Source organism: Nerophis lumbriciformis, linkage group LG15, assembly GCF_033978685.3.
Source record: "Nerophis lumbriciformis linkage group LG15, RoL_Nlum_v2.1, whole genome shotgun sequence".
NCBI lineage: Eukaryota > Metazoa > Chordata > Actinopteri > Syngnathiformes > Syngnathidae > Nerophis > Nerophis lumbriciformis.
The window spans coordinates 12,843,353-12,864,444 of record NC_084562.2 but is presented as its reverse complement, the minus strand read 5'-3'; the positions used below and the strand labels follow the sequence as shown (position 1 = coordinate 12,864,444).

The following is a 21,092-nucleotide window of genomic DNA, read 5'->3' as shown; positions in this document are numbered from 1 at the left end:
GTCTGGGTGTGCCTAGTCATCCAAACATCTGGGATCCGTTCCACGTTGGTTGGGATGTAACAAAAGAAAAAATCAATCAATCAATCAATGTTTATTTATATAGCCCTAAATCACAAGTGTCTCAAAGGGCTGCACAAGCCACAACATCCTCGGTTCAGATCCCACATCAGGGCAAGGAAAAACTCAACCCAGTGGGATGACAATGAGAAGCCTTGGAGAGGACCCCCACCCCTAGGGCGACCGGTGCAATGGACGTCGAGTGGATCTAGCACAATATTGTGAAAGTCCAGTCCATAGTGGATCTAACATAATAGTGAGAGTCCAGTCCATAGTGAGGCCAGCAGGGGACCATCTAATATTATAAATAATCAAATAGCATGCACACACTCTATTACTTCTGAATTATTTTTTTTTTTCTGTGCGCTGTTTTCTGGATTTGAACGTACGCCAGTTTTTAGTAAGAAATCCACACATCATACACGAAGCCCCAGGTGAGGCATTGATGCCTTTTGGAGATATGCTTAACTGTTTATACATGTGGCTCATTAAGATGATGCCAAGAAGAAAAATAAATAATTTCATAAAAATGTTGTAATCAAATACTCTTTGGTCCCATTTATTTGCTTCGATAACATTACTGTATTTTCCTGGAAAATAGAGAGCACCCGAAAGCCGCACCCACTAAATATTAGAAAAAACAAATATTTCCATATATTATCCGTAGATATATATGCTACGAAATAAGTTATTCACACAAAAAGATTTAGTAAATGTTTAATTGATTCCAAATGGTGCCTGTAACACGGCAGTAAAACAGCTGATCAAACAAAAGAGAAGTCACCGTCATGGACCCACTAACTGCTGAAGCTAACTCTCCAATCAGCTAAACAGACTCAGTGTCAGGTTCAAACACTGATGACATCTATTAAACAGACAAGAAGCAACGAATCATGCAGAGACAGAGTTCAATTTAGCTCATGTGGAGAACGCATGGAGCTGCACACTTAGTCACAGTCTCACCCTACGCTCTAATGTTCAGCTCCCGCCTCCCTCTATTTATTCAGGAGTTCCACAGTCAACATCACTGAAGCCGCCTCTAAAAGGAGTGGTCACATATATCATGCAAAGCAGCTCCAGTACGCACAATACGTGACGGAATGTGCTAGGGGCCTTGTGATTTCGCCTTGTCTCTACTTCGTCTGCGTGCTGTCGTCTTATCTTCGTTGAGGTCTATGAAGTCCTTGGCTGTTAGCGGGCTACAACAAAGATACCATCTGCAGCTGAGGCCACCCTTCAGACAAGAAGTTTTGTCCTTGCACAGATAGAAAAAGTACTGCTTGAGCACAATAGCAAATAATATAGCAACGGACTTTAAGCATTCTAAAGTTGTGTGATAATATTTATACATGATTATTCTAACACTCAGTAACTCCAAGGTGACATTTTGGTGAATTTAAACAAGCGGTATAGTACACAGTGTACAAACTAGAAATCCATGGTGCAAAAATAAGCCACACCCTCTTCCGCTTTCCATATCGACCCACGCAAGAAGGAGAATCGGCACCGTACTCCCATAGGGTTGTCATGTTAGGTTTGTGTGCAGATTTTGTGATTTTTTTTTACTCAAGTAAATGTTAAAACACGTTTGTAATCCGACAGAAAATACATTATTGGTCAAATATTATTTGACCCCACCTGCATACCCTGACCGCACGTTGCTGGCGTGCACACACACACACAAAAGCAGTCTAAGAGTAGCAACTGAACTCATTTGCGGTCAGTTAAACTTTGCCAAATCGTTATCATAAATAAACAAAAGCTAATGTGTGTGTGTGTGTGTGTGTGTGAGGAGTAGTTTATGTGCTCAATGCCAACAGTCACCTTAGGATCTGTATCATGTCGTGTGTGGGTAACTTCATTAGAGCTGCTTTAATTACCGGTAACCGAGTAATTCAATTTGAAAAACAGCTTCGATTTATATTATGTTGCTTCAATTAGCCGTTTGATGAGTGGAACAAATTGATAAAATGCATAAACATATTATTTTAATTAATGCACACATGAGGTGTGTGCATTAATTCATGGTTGGAGCCTATCCCGCCTGGGATAGGCTCCAACCAGAAGCACCAGGGGTTTCCCGAGATTGCCAAAATACCTGTGGTGTTGGTGGGGGGGTGGGACCATGGCTAGGGGCGTAGTCACATCTCATCTTTGCATAGTTTGCTATGTTGAAATTATTTTCCTTATAAAGGCTCAACACATGTATACATACATACATACATTTAAAAACAAATCTGTTATTATTAATTATTATCAACCAGGGTTGTACGGTATACTGGTATTAGTATAGTACTGCGATACTAATGAATCATATTTGGTACTATACCGCCTCTAAAAAGTACGCCATTGGTGGATTTACACCTAACATCCACTGTAATGATACCAAGTAAAAGAACGTATCTAGTCGATACTACTATGATTACGCAAATATTTTTGCCATCACTACATCTTCTTTTGTTTTTTAAAAATTATGTTATGTTTATAAACTCAGGAAATATGTCCCTGGACACATGAGGACTTTGAATATGACCAATGTATGATTCTGTAACTACTTGGTATCGAATTAATACCCAAATTTGCGGTCTCATCCAAAACTAATGTAAAGTATTCAAAGAAGAGAAGAATAAGTGATTATTACATTTTAACAGAAGTGTAGATAGAACATGTTAAGAGAGAACGTAAGCAGATATTAACAGTTAATGAACAAGTAGATTAATAATACATTGTATACCAATTCAATTGAATATAAGTTGAAAGGATTTGCAAATCGTTGTATTCTGTTTTTATTTACGAATTACACAACGTGCCAACTTCACTGGTTTTGGGTTGTGTATGTTTGTGTGGTTTGGATTTCATGTTAATTTTTCCCATGTTCCCAAACACACCATCCGTGCCTCAAAGCGGATTGGCGGAGAATGAGGGAGTGCTGTTGTGTGTCCGGGGGAAGCACAAAGACAAAAGTGCTTGCACGGGAGGTAAAACATGTTGGAATTGCGCATTTTGTTATCATAATATTGGCAATAAAAGTTAAAAATAGCGACAGACTTTTCGTGACGTCTTCGGGGGCTACAATTCATTATATTACTTTAATTTGTTTTCACGAAAAATAACCTTATTTTCAACCTTATTACCGTGGCGGTGGGCCACATTTAATTATATTAAAGGAAAACCCTGGAAATGGATGTTAAAAGTGCATGTTAAGAATGTGAATGTGAACTGATGGCAAGCAAAAAAATATACTATTTTGCCCAAAATACACAATTTAGGCCATGAAGTTTGTTTCATCCAAACACTCGATTAATCGAACAAATTAATCCATAGCTTACTTGGTTACTAAAATAATCGATAGCAGCAGCTCTAAACTTGATAGGCGTCTTGTGACGTTCAACCACAACACACAGCTCAGGTTTCTCGCTAGAGGCTCAGTGTGAAATTTTTCCCATGATCCCAAACACACCATCCATGCCCCAAAGTGGATTGGCGGAGAATGAGTAAGTGCTGTTGTGTAGCACGGAGACATAAGTGTTTGCACGGGAGGCAAAACATGTTGGAATTGCGCCTTTTGTTATCATAAGATTGACAATGAAAGTTAAAAATAGCGACATACTTTTTGTGATGTCTTGGGGGGCCTACAATACATTATATTATTTTAATTTGTCTTCACGACAAAAAGCCTTATTTCCAACCTTATTACCGTGGCGGTGCGCCACATTTAATTATATTAAAGGAAAACCCTGAAAATGAATGTTAAAAAAGTGCATGTTAAATATGTGAATGTGAATTGATGGCAAGCAAAAAAATCAACTATATTGCCCAAAATACACATTAAGGCCATATAGTTTGTTTTATCCAAACACTCGATTAATCGAACAAATTAATCGATAGCTAACTAGGTTACTAAAATAATCGATAGCAGAAGCTCTAAACTTGATAGGCGTCTTGTGACATTCAACCACAACACACAGCTCGGGTTTCTCGCTGGATGCTCAGTGTGAAATTGTTCCCATGATCCCAAACACAGTATCCGTGCCCCAAAGCGGATTGGCGGAGAATGAGTAAGTGCTGTTGTGTAGCACGGAGACAAAAGTGTTTGCACGGGAGGTAAAACCTGATGTAATTGCGCCCTTTGTTATCATAAGATTGACAATAAAAGTTAAAAATAGCGACATACTTTTTGTGATGTCTTGGGGGCCTACAATACATTATATTATTTTAATTTGTTTTCACTACAAAAAGCCTTATTTCCAACCTCATTATTGTGGCAGTGCGCCACATTTAATTATATTAAAGGAAAACCCTGAAAATGGATGTTAAAAGTGCATGTTAAAAATGTGAATGTGAATGTGAAAAAAAATCAACTATATTGCCCAAAATACACATTAAGGCCATATAAAGTGTGTTTTATCCTAACACTCGATTAATCAATAGCTTACTCAGTTACTAAAATAATTGATAGCAGCAGCTCTAAACTTGATAGGCGTCTTGTCATTCAACCACAACACACAGCTCGGGTTTCTCGCTGTTGGCTCAGTGCGATTGAGACACATCTTACACAAGGTATATAATTACCCAGCAAGATAATGTGGTCACTTTTTTTTTTCCTGTCAATCAACCAGCAAAGCGAATGCTGCCCACACTCACTCTCAGCCACTGAGGGCGAAAACCTCAATTAACCTTGGTTCATGTCAGTTCTTTTCGAGATTAGTGCATCTTTCAGCATTGTAGATAAATTCCCTTTTAATACATCATCTTGCGACGTAGTTCATTAGAAGCCGTGCAAACGCTCTGCAGATTAGAAATGAATTTTGTTCTTAAATATGCGAGTAAGCGTAATGACAATCTCGATTTAAAATGCATGATTACTGTGAGATTATGTTGCAGTGGAGATGTATTCTTGCACTCTTCTTTCCCATCCTATTTTATCTCTATGGCAGCATACATTGCAAATACATTTCTTTTTTTTAAGTGAATGCTCTTTGTGTTTACTTGGCCAAATCAAGGTCGGTTTCACCTGAATGCCTCCATTAGCGTTTCTTTTCAACCTATAATCAGCTTTTGTGTTTGTGCGGTCTCCTTTGAGTCCCCCCCCACAATTACACAAAGCATACTTCATCTCCGAAAAATGTGGTGGAAGTCAAACACAATTTTACTTGAAGCACAGATTGTGTTGTGAAACTGCTGGTCCCTCATGGACGCCGTTTGTTGATAGAGTCTGTGATGGATCAACTTTCTATTTAGTGACAAAGCCAAAAACAAAACAAAAAAATCTAAAATGTCCTTCTCCTGATGAAGCTGTCCTGCACAGGCACACACATTGTCACTAGTCCTGTGGCGCACTCACAATTTGAAATCATAAAACTCCTTAAAGGGTAACTGTACTTTTTGGGGATTTTTGCCTATCATTCATAATCCTTATGTAAGACAAGCACATATATGTTTTTTGTTTTTTTGTCTTTTATGCAGTCTACCTCGTAAACAAATGTTAGCAAAAGTCAGCTAACAAAGGAAGTAATAGGAGTCACTTTATTCCAAAAACCCACATTCATAATAACATGTCATATTAACATATTTTGCTTAATTTAAGCAAAGGGCGGCGCATTCATTTTATCACAACTTTTTCCTTCAACAACAACTACTACTAATCATGACAGACTTTATGAGAGACAACAAACATAATAAATTAATCACTTACTGTACAATGTCTGCTCTTACTGGGGTGCCGACAGATGGGATGTTTATATCTTCCGGTTTAGATGAAGAATTCATCAAAATCCTCATTATGGGTAACACAACAACAACATCCGGGTCTAAGTTGAATGGTTTGTGTTCTCCTTCAACTATTTAAATAAAAGATATGATTTGATATCTAGAAATAACTTTTACCAACTCAGAGGAGATGCAGCAGCTCACCGGCTAATAATGCCAATATAGCTGCTTAAGCTCGTTAGCTCTCTGTGATCAATGCACCGCTAAAAGTAGGTCCTTGACGTCAGCGCTTAAAATAACAATATCACTAATACTTGGTTAATATTCAGGCTTTGAAATGTAAATGGGGTACTGTTGGCGCCATTTGGATGTTTTAGGGGGTTGTATGGGCGCAATAGACGCAATGATGTATGGCTTCCATTAGCTTCATTTTAGCTGACTTTTATGTATATTTATTTGTAGGTTAGAATTAGGGATGTCCGATAATGGCTTTTTGCCGATATCCGATATTGTCCAACTTTTTAATTACCGATACCGGTATCAACCGATACCGATATCAACCGATGTATACAGTCGTAGAATTAACACATTATTATGCCTAATTTGGACAACCAGGTATGGTGAAGATAAGGTACTTTTAAAAGAAAATAGTAAAATAAAATAAGATAAATACATTAAAAACATTTTCTTGAAAAAAAAGAAAGTAAAACAGTTACATAGAAACTAGTAATTAATGGAAATTAATCAAATTAACTGTTAAAGGTTAGTACTATTAGTGGACCAGCAGCACGCACAATCATGTGTGCTTACAGACTGTATCCCTTGCAGACTGTATTGATATATATTGATATATAATGTAGGAACCAGAATATTAATAACAGAAATAAACAACCCTTTTGTGTGAATGAGTGTGAATGAGTGTAAATGGGGGAGGGAGTTTTGGGTTGGTGCACTAATTGTAAGTGTATCTTGTGTTTTTTATGTTGATTTAATAAAAAAAACTATATATAAAAAAAACAAAACTATACTGATAATAAGAAACCCGATACCGATAATTTCCGATATTACATTTTATCGCATTTATTGGCCGATAATATCGGCAGGCCGATATTATCGGACATCTCTAGTTAGAATGCATTAAAAAAAAGTTATTGTCTCTCTTACGGATTGTGAATGAGAGGCAAAATTCCAAAAGGACATGCAGTTCCCCTATAACTGCGCTACAATGATTTGGAATAAAAAATAAAAATCCACTTTACCCCGTCAGTTAATCTTGTTGATGTGCAGCAGGGGGAGGCAGTGTCGACAACGCTGTGCATACTTCCTGAATGATTCAAAGTACACATTGTTTACTTTTTTTTTTACTCATATTGAACTGTCAAAACTAGAAAAATCCCAGAGCAACATTGAGGATAAATACAGAATTTTGGTATTTTTATAGGCACTACCATGTATCGATTCAGTTAAAATTGAAACGGTGCCATATTTCAAAACTTTTGTTGCACATGACGTTACATCTGGTTGCAGACTTGTTGTGTTCAGTTGCAGACTAAACAATCAAGTAATTAATCATGCAAGCAGTTCTCAGGGTGGACTCAGCTAAACTCCGTGTAAATAATGTTGCCATTTTCAACACCAACCCTGCAAGTATGCTCGGTAGAAAGCGCTCAAATGTAAAATAAGGCAAATTAGTGCTAATGTGCACTGGATTTGCATTAGACTTGCAGGCAGCATTAGCTATTTTACATGGCAACATTTCAACACCTCCAAATTGGTAATGAAAACGACAACAAAGTCTCACAGCTGGTGTATAAAAGCACAGAACTTACAGTATAAACACTTTGTAGGGCAACGCATAACACATTCAGCTTCCTGGAAAAAAGCTACTTCTTAGTGAGACAATATAACATAGATAGCCAATATAGATAGATAGATAGCCAACATCTAACTGCATTGCAAATGAGACCCACATGTAATAGGACAACAAGATATAACAACTGGACAGCACAGTTATCATAAATAAAATGTTATTTTCAATCACACTCAAATGTCATGATCCGTGGTCCGGATCATGTTTTGTGTTTTCTGTTTGTTTTGGACTCCTTTAGTCCCTGTTTGTGCACCTCCTGAGTTTGTTACCATGGCTACTTATTATTTGCACCTGCCTCTTGTGTTCAGGACGCTCACCTGTTGCTCATCAAGAGACATTATTTAAGCCTGCCTTTGCCAGTCAGTCGGTCTGGCTTCTTTGTTTGCTTCATGCTCGCGTCACGTAAGTTTTGTTTGTCCCCTAGCCTATGCTAAGTTTAGTTTCGAGTGCGATTGACACCTTGTTCCGTCGGTTGGTTTTCTGTTTTTGTACCTCTTTGAGTATTTTTTGAGAATTAAATGATGTTCCTACCTGCAAGTCCTGTCCGGAGTCGTCCGTTTGCATCCCGGGAAAACGAACGACTCCGGACAGGACTTGCAGGTAGGAACATCATGTATTCTCAAAAAACACTCAAAGAGGTACAAAAACAGAAAACCAACCGACGGAACAAGGTGCCAATCGCTCTCGAAATTAAACTTAGCATAGGCTAGGGGACAAGCAAAACTTACGTGACGCGAGCATGAAGAAAACAAAGAAGCCAGACCGACTGACTGGCAAAGGCAGGTTTAAATAATGTCTCTTGGTGAGCAACAGGTGAGCGTCCCGAACACAAGAGGCAGGTGCAAATAATAAGTAGCCATGGTAACAAACTCAGGAGGTGCACAAACAGGAACTAAAGTTGTCCAAAACAAACAGAAAACACAAAACATGATCCGGACCACGGATCATGACACTCAAAACCTCAGAAAATTGATACTGTTGAGTACTGGTATCGGTTCCCAAGCACCTGGAATTGGTTCCGTTGGTTCAAATGTGAACGGTACGCACAAAAAAATGTTGGGTTAAAAAATAACCCAATTTTAACCCAACTGCTGGTTCAGAAAAGGACAAACCCCTTATTTGAGTTATTTTAACTCAACATTTTGGGTTAATTTTTTTCAACCCAACTTTTACGTTGAATTATTTCCCCAAAAAGTTGAGTTATGATAAATTAATGTTGGGTTATTCCCAACCAAACTATTGGGTTGAATTATTTCACTCAAAAGTTGAGTTATGCTAACTCAATGTTGGTTGATTCATAACCCAACTATTGGGTTGAATTTATTTAACACAAAAGCTGAGTTATGCTCACTACTATGTTGGGTTATTCCAAACCCAACTATTGGGTTGCGCAATTTAGCGCTCCTTGACCCAATAGTTTAGTTAAAAATGATATATTTTACTGCTGACTTGTCCTACTCCTTCCCAACTACTGATCAACATTATTGTTATTCCATTAAAATGTACTCAAACGCGAGATATGAGTGATTTTTTACAAGTATTGCCGTGTATGGTCATAGTAGTTCTATACAGCATGCGCATATATTTTCATGTACATAAGATGTGTGATTGTAAACAGAGATGTCCAATAATATCGGCCTGCCGATATTATCGACCGATAAATGCTTTAAAATGTAATATCGGAAATTATCGGTATTGGTTTTTTAATTATCGTTTTTTTTTTTTTATTAAATCAACATAAAAAACACAAGATACACTTACAATTACTGCACCGACCCAAAAAACCTGCCTCTGCCATTTACACTCATTCACACAAAAGGGTTGTTTCTTTCTGTTAATAATATTCTGGTTCCTACATTATATATCGATATATATCAATACAGTCTGCAAGGGATACAGTCCGTAAGCACACATGATTGTGCGTGCTGCTGGTCCACTAATAGTACTAATCTTTAACAGTTAATTTGATTAATTTCATTAATTACTAGTTTCTATGTAACTGTTTCTTTATTGTTTTACTTTCTTTTATTTTCAATAATTTTTTTAAAATTTATTTATCTTATTTTATTTATTTTATTTTTTTAAAAGGACCGTATCTTCACCATACCTGGTTGTCCAAATTAGGCATAATAATGTGTTAATTCCACGGCTGTATATATTGGTTGATATCGGTATAGGTAATTAAGGGTTTGGTCAATATCGGAATATCGGATATCGGCAAAAAGCCATTATCGGACATCCCTAATTGTAAATAATGTTCATGAGATTAATCCTTAATAAAATTCCCTTCAAGAAAAAAGTACATTTTTTATTTAAAAAAATAGCCTTTTACCCAAAAATGCGTTCCTCATTGAAAAACAACCCAAAAATGGTTGATAGTTTTGAAAACCAAGATATTGAGAATACCCTTATAACCCCAAAAAATGGATTGCTCTTCATAAAAATAACTCCAAAATTTTAACCCAACACCCTCAACTCATAAAATGGGTTAGCAAAATAACCCAGCATTTTATTTAGGGTGTAGCCATCCTTACTGAGCAAAATAGCTTACGACACACAATCTTTGAGCTGACGGATTAAACATTTGTACACGTAGACGAGGTTTGTACACATTTTTTTCCATTCGGTCTGTGACTCAGAAATCTTAAAGTATTAAAAGGTTTGTAAATTGAGGTTTCACTGTATCAGAGTCAAACAAACTAGACATAAATAGAGTCTTAGTCTGCTTTTTGTAGGATTTGGAAGTCATCGTCAAAGGTTTTCTTACACCATCTCAGCTTTCATACCGCCAAACATTGCAGAAAAACAAAGGAAGGATGCCTATTATCTAATCAATCTGTAATTGGGCTAGGCCGCTCAGCTCCCATTAAATCGGGTGTTTTGTTTTCATGTGACCACTATGTTTTGCGCAAATTCTGTGCTTTCTAGGAACATTCCGAGAAGGCTTATTTTCTGTTCAAGGATGATTGTGCCCCAAGTGCTCATAGCAATTAAGCATGCTTGGATGGTGTTTGGTGAACTTGGGACCTGGCTGGTACTAAACGTATTTATTTCATCCTGCTTCCTAGACAGCTTGATAATTAGTATGTTGGAACCTCGATTGTATGGACTTCTTAGATTACGAATTTTCATTAAAATATTGCCATAAAATTGGGTTTTGTGCTGTTTTCCTTTTATGGATTTTTATCTTTCCGGATAAACACAAAAATCGAATATATGTTCATCCAAAATGCAAAAATGCTTGGTTATCTGTGTGATGACAAATTGAACCGGAAGCAGTATTTTAGCTCTTCCTTTGCGTTTAGCATGTTTTTAGCATATCAGTAACATCTTTGTTCAGCAGGAGACCTATTGTCGTTTTAAAAAAGTGTAATTAAATAGTTGTCCAACTTATGTTTCAGAAATGAAAATAGAAAAAAATGGCCCAAAATTAGTTTTTTGATTTGCATTTAAAAATTGGAACATATGTTTGTGTTTATCGGGAAAAATAAAAATCCATAATAGGAAAACAGCACAAAATCCAATTTTATGGCAATATTTTAATGAACATCAACCCAATTGTGTTTGTTTTAAAATATGCCATGTATAATACAAATTAAAAAAACTACCCTAATTGTGTTTCTTGATTTGCGTTTTAGAATTGGAAATTGAATGAACGGAAGGTACGTGGACAAAAAAGGGTTGATTTTCATTAAAATATTGCCATAAAATTGGGTTTTGAGCTGTTTTCCTTTTACGGATTTTTATCTTTCCGGATAAACACAAAAATCTAATATATGTTCATCCATAATACAAAAATGCGTGTTTATCTGTGTGATGACAAATCTATTTGTGATGACATATGTATTTTTGCTTTTCCTTCACGTTTAGCAGGTTTTTAGCAGAACGATAACATCTTTGTTCAGCAGGAGTACTATTGTCGTATTAAAAAAGTGTAATTAAATAGTTGTCCAACTTATGTTTCAGAAATGAAAATAGAAAAAATGGCCCGGAATTCGTTTTTTGATTCGCATTTAAAAATTGAAAATAAAATGAACGGAAGACAGACAGACCTAAAAACACGCTAAACGCCAAGGAAAAGCTAAAATACTGCTTCCGGTTCAATTTGTCATCACACAGATAACCAAACATTTTTGCATTTTGGATGAACATATATTCGATGTTTGTGTTTATCTGTAAAAATAAAATCCATAAAAGGAAATCCGCACAAAATCCGATTTTATGGCAATATTTTTATGAAAATCAACTCAGCTGTGTTCAAATCTGCCACATATAAAAAAAATAATATCGAAAAACGGCCCTAATTGTGTTTCTTGATTTGTGTTTCAGGATTGGAAATAGAATTAATGGAAGGTACACAGACCATCTAGTTATATGCTTTGTTTTTTTAGTTTAGTTTTTCATATTTCAAAATTGTATTCGAATTAAGTGATCGCTTTTTTTTTTTTTAATTCCATTCATGAAACAAAACAAAAAAAGACCAAAACATACACTTAGTTGCTGTTTATTAGCTAAATTAAAAAACAGCCCACATGTAGCATTCTTTTCTTTTTTCTACGCACCTCGCTGACATTTTCTGAGCTGAACACATGAAGAAATACAAAATACAATAAGGCAAAGGTGGAAATGTGAGGAAAACATTGACTAATTGAACTGGTATTGTTATTCCAATAGATTCCTTGTTGCATAAAGGTCATTTGCTTAATCACAGCACAGACTTAATTTTTTCCTGCTGACTGTAACTAAAACAAACAAATGTGTTATGTGCAAGCGAGCTCATTAACTTTCTTTGCCGAAATCTATTGTTCATGTGAGCAAGACACCCAAAAACATAGCAGATGCAACCAAACTGCTGTTTGTGCATCTAGTTTCAAAATAATTGTATGTTTTACCAAATATTACCAAGCTGCCTTCATGTTCTCTCGATGAAACTGGCATGGAGGGCAACATTAATGTTTTACAAACATTATTAGGCGTTTTGGAAACCGATTAAATTCACATTAGCAACATGAATAAATATGAATAATACCAATTACAAGAGAAGCACTTTAATTAGAAACGTGTCTTACCAGCTATTGAGCCGTTTTATCTTTTTTTAAACCAACGTCTGCCTCAACTGCAATTTGCAGTTTCAACAATCGCCATCTCTTAACTGATCGGTTAATTATTAATTATAATGCCAAAATTCAACATGTTATTTAAAACTATTTGTATTGTTATTATAAATGCAACCTATACTTCTTGCATCCGTATTTTTTTTAAAGTTGTATTGGTACTTCTGAACACTGCGCATGCTATAAAAGTATATTATTTGAACTTCTAATTGCTTACTTGTTGTTTTCTTTTTTTTCCCAACAACTTCCTTTCTAAACACACAAATTTAACACACTTTAAATGACAAAAATGTAAATAAACAACAATTGCATGTGTCAACATGTAAACGAGTTAGTGTGAATGAATGATCAGTAATACAGAGGTTAGGGGTAGGATAAAATAAGCTCTGCTTCTTGCTACTCCTTATCAGACATAGGGATTGTAAAAATATAGCTCCATCAAGTCTCATTAATGTAACACATATGATAGGCTCCAGCACCCCCCGCGACCCCAAAAGGGACAAGCGGTAGAAAATGGTAGGATGGATGGATTAAAGGGAAAATGCACTTTTGTTTTTATTTTGCTCATCATCCACAATCCCACACGTCTTTCCCTGTCCTGTGCGTTCTAAATAGTGAACGACTGCTAGTAAGAGGCGGCAAACAATGCAGGCAATTGGGATTGATCTATTCCGCCTATAAAGCCCTGCAAAAAAATCTGCCACAAGGCTCCGTGTACATGCCGTGACCTGCATATTAATCAAGTTATAGTGACATTGTTATTGCAAAGGCTAACACAGAGGAACTACAAAACCCAAAACCAGTGAAGTTGGCACGTTGTGTAATTCGTAAATAAAGACAGAATACAATGATTTGCAAATCCTTTTCAGCTTATATTCAATTGAAAAGACAATGTTCGAACTGAGAAACCATTTTTTTTTTTTTCAAATAATCATTAACTTAGAATTTAATGGCAGCAACAGATTGCTAAAAAGTTGGTACAGGGGCAATTTTACCACTGTGTTACATGGCCTTTCCTTTAAACAACACTCAGTAAAAGTTTGGGAACTGAGGAGACCAATTTTTGATGCTTTTCAGGTGGAATTATTTCCCATTCTTGCTTGATGTACAGCTAAAGTTGTTCAACAGTCCGGGGGTCTCCGTTGTGGTATTTTAGGCTTCATATTGCGCCACACATTTTCAATGGGAGACAGGTCTGGATTACAGGCAGGCCAGTCTAGTACACGCACTCTTTTACTATGAAGCCACGCTGTTGTAACACGTGGCTTGGCATTGTCTTGCTGAAATAAGCATGATAACGTTGCTTGGATGGCAACATATGTTGCTCCAAAACCTGTATGTACCTTTCAGCATTAATGGTGCCTTCACAGATGTGTAAGTTACCCATCCAAGCAACGTTATCATGGACGCCCCTGCTTATTTCAGCAAGACAATCCCAAGCCATGTGTTACTACAGCGTGGCTTCATAGTAAAAGAGTGCGAGTACTAGAGTGGCCTGCCTGTAGTCCAGACCTGTCTCCCATTGAAAATGTGTGGCGCAATATGAAGCCTAAAATACCACAACGGAGACCCTGGACTGTTGAACAACTTAAGCTGTACATCAAGCAAGAATGGGAAAGAATTCCACCTGAAAATTTTTAAAAATTGGTCTCCTCAGTTACCAAACGTTTACTGAGTGTTGTTAAAAGGAAAGGCCATGTAACACAGTGGTAAAAATGCCCCTGTGCCAACTTTTTTGCAATGTGTTGCTGCCATTAAATTCTAAGTTCATGATTATTTGCCAAAAAAAAATTAGTTTCTCAGTTCAAACATTAAATATATTTTCTTTGCAGTCTATTCAATTGAATATAAGTTGAAAAGCATTTACTAAACATTGTATTCTGTTTTTATTTACCAATTACACAATGTGCCAACTTCACTGGTTTTGGGTTTTGTATACTCATATTTATTTATTTATCATAATATATATTATGATGTATTATAATGGGTTTATATAATATATATATTTTTTGTTGACAATAGTAATTTGTGTTCCATATACTGTAGTTTAATATAGCTCTGAGGGATAATGAAGTAAAACATAATTACTTGATTATGGAAAAATTATCACTTCATTATAACGTGGAATGGGATTAATTTAAAAAAATAAAAAATGGTGTACAAATAGTAAATAATTCACTAGAATATAAAAACACTTGTTCTGTTAAGCGGTGGTAAATGTTTTAAGCATGGAAACTCCAGGAGTGAGTAGATTGTCTCCGTCTCGGAGTGTGTCTGTGTTTCTTGCCCGGGGATGCTTTTGTGAGGAAGCAGCAACAAACATTGGAGAACAAAAACCCAAACAAATATCCGGTAGAGATAAAAAAGTGATGCTTTCCTTTGCTTATACGCTGAATATTTAATACCATGTGTTTGGCGGGCGGCGTGCATGATACGCAACACCAGACAAGCTATTGGGAAATGAATATTTTCCTGCGACATCTTAATCCGGCATAAGCTATTTTAATAAAAGAACACAAAGAATATCAAACCGTGTGTCGTTTTAAAAAAAAATGCATATTTTATTACATCTAAAAGGAGGCCCAAGTGATAAAATTGTCCAGCCCAGACATTTGGTAGCCAAGTCAAGGAAATGGAAATCAATCAACACTTTACGTTTCACTTGCTCTCACAGATTGAAACGTGGCTACGCAGCTTCCTGTTACTATTAAAACACACTTATCCTAATGTTTCTGAATGTCTTAGCATTTTAAATGTACCGTATTTTCCGGACCATAGGGCGCACCGGATTATAAGGCGCACTGCCGATGAATGGTCTATTTTTGATCTTTTTTCATATATAAGGCGATTATAGGGCGCATTAAAGGAGTCATATTATTATTATTATTTTTTTTCTAAATTGAAAACACTTCTACATAACATGTAATGGTGGTTCTTTGGTCAAAATGTTGCAAAAAATATGTTTTACAGACCATCTTCAGGATGAGCCGTCTTATTTACGTGGCTCACTTTCGGCAGCGTCTTTTCTCCATCATCTTTGTTGTAGCGGTGTAGCGTGCAAGGACGGGAGTGGAGGAAGTGTCAAAAGATGGAGCTAACTGTTTTAATGACATTCAGACTTTACTTAAATCAATAACAGAGCAGCATCTTCTCATCCGCCGGAAATGTGTCACGTGAAAAACCGTCCGACCGGAACTCTTTAATAACTAAAGTTCCTTGGGTGAATAATGTAAACACACTATACCGGTATGTTTTAGCGCTTTCATGGCAGATATAAGTAACAACTTTACACTACTTTATATTAGAAATGGCAACAGTGCAGAATGAATGTCCCTTAACAAGAAGATAGAGAAAAAGAAGAAACTTATCGACTACAGACTACAATTTTTCAGAACTTATGCACATCCCAAATACAGATCAGCAGGTACCAGAAGGTAAGAAAAGTTGCTTTTGCATAACATTGCGAAACAAAACGCCAGATAATATGTCTTACCTTATACACACACCATAATAATACTTGTATGTTGAAGCACAGTACAATCCATCAAGCGGTGCGGCTTCATAGCTTACCAAAGTCGTACTAAAACATGTTGATAGATTTTTGAGCGCCGTGTGTAATGTTCTATATTTTCATTGGAACATATAAAATGTTGGTGTTGTTTACTTGAGCCATATTGCAGTCAACACCTATCCCTTGTGTGTGACTACCTTTATATTGCAGTCTACACGTATCTCTTATGTTTGACTGCCATCTACTGGTCACACTTATCATTACACCATGTACCAAAATAAAATAGCTTCGAGGTCGCTAAGCAAAACCAGAATTATTCCGTACATTAAACGCACCGGGTTATAAGGCACACTGTCGAGTTTTGAGAAAAAAGAAGGATTTTAAGTGTGCCTTATAGTCCGAAAAATACCGTAGATTATCAAGATTCTTATACTGTATCATAGATATTAAGTTGTACCCCCACACATCAGATTTGTACAAAACCTTTCTGCAACGGTTCATAAGCTGAGAAAAAAAATAATAATTCTAACACCTAGCTTCTATCTGTCAGTATCACAACGATTAGAACTCTCACTTGTCAATCACGCCTCTCTGTTGAGTCATCTTCTTATCCCTTGTGTGACGGGAAACGTCTTTCTTTGTGTTTCATCATGACAACGCCAACTTAGGCCAGCGGGTGGGCTTGACAGAACCACATGACGGTGTCAGCCATGACCGTTTCACTAGTTCAACAGACGACTAAAACAGGATGAAAGGCATCTAAATGTCCTCCAAGAAACGCACAAGGTTGGTGTGGTCAATTCTAGTATATTAGTCAAATCCTTTGCGAACAGTAAACATGGTAGGCTACTAGGAGCTAGCAGCTACACAACAGCTAAGCACACACAAGCTTGATATAGGTATTAAGATCACTATTGCAGTCTAAAACAGAAGTCCCTAACCACAGGTCTGGGGACCAGTACCGGTCTGTGACGCATTTGCCACCGGGCCGCACAGAAACATGACATTTGTAAAAAAACACATTTTTAGGAAGTGAAACTACTGCTTGAACTTCACAAAGTCAAAACAAATTATTCTGCAAACAAACAAAAAACGATCCGCGACTATAAAAACATTTTTGCGCAAGTAAAACAATTATTTGCAAGTGAAAAAAAACAATTTTCTTCAATTAAAAAAACCATTCGCAAGTACAAAAACAATTTTCTTCAAGCTAAAACTTTTGCCAGTGATATTCCACCCTGCGCAATCCACAAACTGGAACTCAGAGCACCCGCAATTCGCACTTCACAACAACAGGTGGTGCTGCTGAGTCAATTTGAGGCCGTCAGAGCTGCTGTTATTTGCGCATGGTGCCGTCCGCCAAAAATAACAAAGAAGAAGACGCAGGGTAGGGTATACAACGACGAGGGGAGGAGAGGGGAAACTTACGGGTTAACTTACAGGTTGAGAATGTTTCCCCTCCCTTTTGTTTTTATACTCACACATCGTTTTTTTACTTGCAGAAAAATTGCTTATTTTTACTCGCAAATTATTTTCTTATTTACTTTTTTTTTTTTACTTGCAATTCTTAGAAAATGGATGGATGGAAATCTTTGGGCATGAGTAAAAACATAGACTTAGACTTAGACCTGGGGGTTAAATCACCAAAAACCGCTGCTGCTCACTGCTCCCCTCACCTCCCAGGGGGTGATCAAGGGTGATGGGTCAAATGCAGAGGATAATTTCACCACACCTAGTCTGTGTGTGACAATCATTGGTACTTTAACTTTAACTTTAACTTAGACAAACTTTAATGATCCACAAGGGAAATTGTTCCACACAGTAGCTCAGTTACAAAGGATGGAAAGTGTAAGGACGGAAAGGATAATGCAGGTATAAAGTAGACAAAAAATGTACTGTAGTAGCAATAATAAATATAACATATATGTAATATTTACATATTATATATACAGTATATGATACATACTGATATATTATATTATCCATCCATCCGTCCATTTTCTACCGCTTGTCCCTTTATATTATATGTTTATATAAGGTATACAATATATAACAATTACCCTGTACAATATTACAGTACATGTAACAGCTGCAGCATAAAATAGAGAGTAGATCCGGCAGAAAATAGACATTATAAACAAAGAGAGGTATTATTGTGTGTTTGTGGAGTTTTGGCAGACATTTCACTCCATACTTTTTCTCTGACTTTTTAGTTATATTTCTCAAATCTTTGTCACATGGGACAATGCACATTAATGAACATATGAAATGTAAATGTGCCAGATTGTAGCCAAAGGCTAGTTTCCTTCTGCAGACCCCGGCATGTTGATGGTATATACAACAAGGTCCATAAAAAGTTGCGTTCACCGACATCAGACATAAACAGTACAATAAAATACACAGACTCAGATATAATAATATACAGATACAATAAAATGGAGACCATACACAACAGTAGGATGCTGCATGAACTCCGCTCAGGACAGATCAAGAATGAAGTAACCAGAGTAGTTAAATTGCTTAAGGCAGATGGAGAAGTGCCATAGTGCTGAATTGTTGCATAAGCGTGCTGAAGGCAGATAGTACAGATTAAAGTGCTGCTATTGTTGCACATAGCCCATTTGCCCAAGTAGTTGGCATTAACAGATGTGTTTACAGAAGGACAACTGCACCAAAAAAGCATACATACGTGTATCTACAGTATGTACATTGGAACTAATGACAAGTATATGTAATTTTACTATAGAGCCATGCTTTTGTCCGCAACGATGACATATCACGTTTTAACGCATCAAATACTGTGCATTACCACAAAATATAAGCCCGCGAGCTTATGAAAAAAGACAATTTAAAGACAGCATATGTCTGTCAGGGAAAAAAAAAAACGCTACAAAAATATAATTTACATTACAATACTCAATATTCCAATAGTAGTATCGTAACGGCACAACCCAAGTTATCACTTTAAAGGGGAACATTATCACCAGACCTATGTAAGCGTCAATATATACCTTGATGTTGCAGAAAAAAGACCATATATTTTTTTAACCGATTTCCGAACTCTAAATGGGTGAATTTTGGCGAATTAAATATTCGCTCTCGGAGCGATGACGTCACAACGTGACGTCGCATCGGGAAGCAATCCGCCATTTTCTCAAACCCCGGGTCAAAACAGCTCTGTTATTTTCCGTTTTTTCGACTGTTTTCCGTACCTTGGAGAAATCATGCCTTGTCGGTGTGTTGTCGGAGGGTGTAACAACACGAACAGGGACGGATTCAAGTTGCACCAGTGGCCCAAAGATGCGAAAGTGGCAAGAAATTGGACGATTGTTCCGCACACTTTACCGACGAAAGCTATGCTACGACAGAGATGGCAAGAATGTGTGGATATCCTGCGACACTCAAAGCAGATGCATTTCCAACGATAAAGTCAAAGAAATCTGCCGCCAGACCCCCATTGAATCTGCCGGAGTGTGTGAGCAATTCAGGGACAAAGGACCTCGGTGGCACGGCAAGCAATGGCGGCAGTTTGTTCCCGCAGACGAGCGAGCTAAACTCCCCTGGATGTCTTGGCTTACACCGTCCCAAGATGATCAAGAGAAGAATATCGACCCTAGCTTCCCTGGCCTGTTGACATGAGGGTATGTCTGCGGAATATATTAATTGATGAAAACTGGGCTGTCTGCACTCTCAAAGTGTATGTTGTTGCCAAATGTATTTCATATGCTGTAAACCTAGTTCATAGTTGTTAGTTTCCTTTAATGCCAAACAAACACTTACCAATCGTTGGTTAGAAGGCGATCGCCGAATTCGTCCTCGCTTTCTCCCGTGTCGCTGGCTGTCGTGTCGTTTTCGTTGGTTTCGCTTGCATACGGTTCAAACCGATATGGCTCAATAGCTTCAGTTTCTTCTTAAATTGTGTTTTCGCTACCTGCCTCCACACTACAACCATCCGTTTCAATACATTCGTAATCTGTTGAATCGCTTAAGCCGCTGAAATCAGAGTCTGAATCCGAGCTAATGTCGCTATAGCTTGCTGTTCTTTCCGCCATGTTTGTTTGTGTTGGCTTCACTATGTGACGTCACAGGAAAATGGACGGGTGTATATAACGATGGTTAAAATCAGGCACTTTGAAGCTTTTTTTAGGGATATTGCGTGATGGGTAAAATTTTAAAAAAAACTTCGAAAAATATAATAAGCCACTGGGAACTGATTTATAATGGTTTTAACAATTCTGAAATTGTGATAATGTTCCCCTTTAATTTCATAGTAGACGATTCTTTCACATGTTCAAATATACCATATGTATCCTTAATGATTGTTGCAGCGTTTAAGCAGCTTGATTGATTGATTGATTGAAACTTTTATTAGTAGATTATTCAGTTCAGTGCATGTTCCGTACAATTGACCACTAAATGGTAACACCCGAATAAGTTTTTCAACTTGTTTAAGTTGTAAATCAATTCATGGTAAAATGCTAAGTTCCCTGACCGGGAATTTAACCCGGGCCGCGGCGGTGAGAGCGCCGAATCCTAACCACTAGACCACCAGGAATAATAAAGGTAAAAAGTTTAGTCAATAATAAAATTGACATTGACGTCCTTTTCTTAGCATAGCGGCCTGTTCTTCAACTAGGACAGCGGTACCTCAACTCACGAGTAGTTGGAGATACAAGCTGCTTTACCTAGCGAGAATAATTCTAGTTACGAGCATCACCGCCGCCGGTTGAACTTGTTATTGTCCACGCAGAGATCGACACAATCCTGCCCGCCAAAAGTTAATGTGAAAGAGAAGAAATGGATGACCGACTAAAAAGAAACAAACCATTAA

At 37.1% G+C, this 21,092-nt stretch overlaps 1 protein-coding gene and 1 non-coding gene across 2 annotated transcripts in view; one reads left to right on the top strand and one right to left on the bottom strand.

Moving 5' to 3' along the window:
• The window catches only part of luzp2 (leucine zipper protein 2), a 433,448-nt gene that overhangs the window by 170,718 nt on the left and 241,638 nt on the right, over window positions 1-21,092 (top strand). The window lies entirely within an intron of this gene.
• trnae-cuc (transfer RNA glutamic acid (anticodon CUC)) lies at window positions 20,745-20,816 on the bottom strand. The gene has a single exon. It is a non-coding gene; the product is annotated as a tRNA-Glu (tRNA).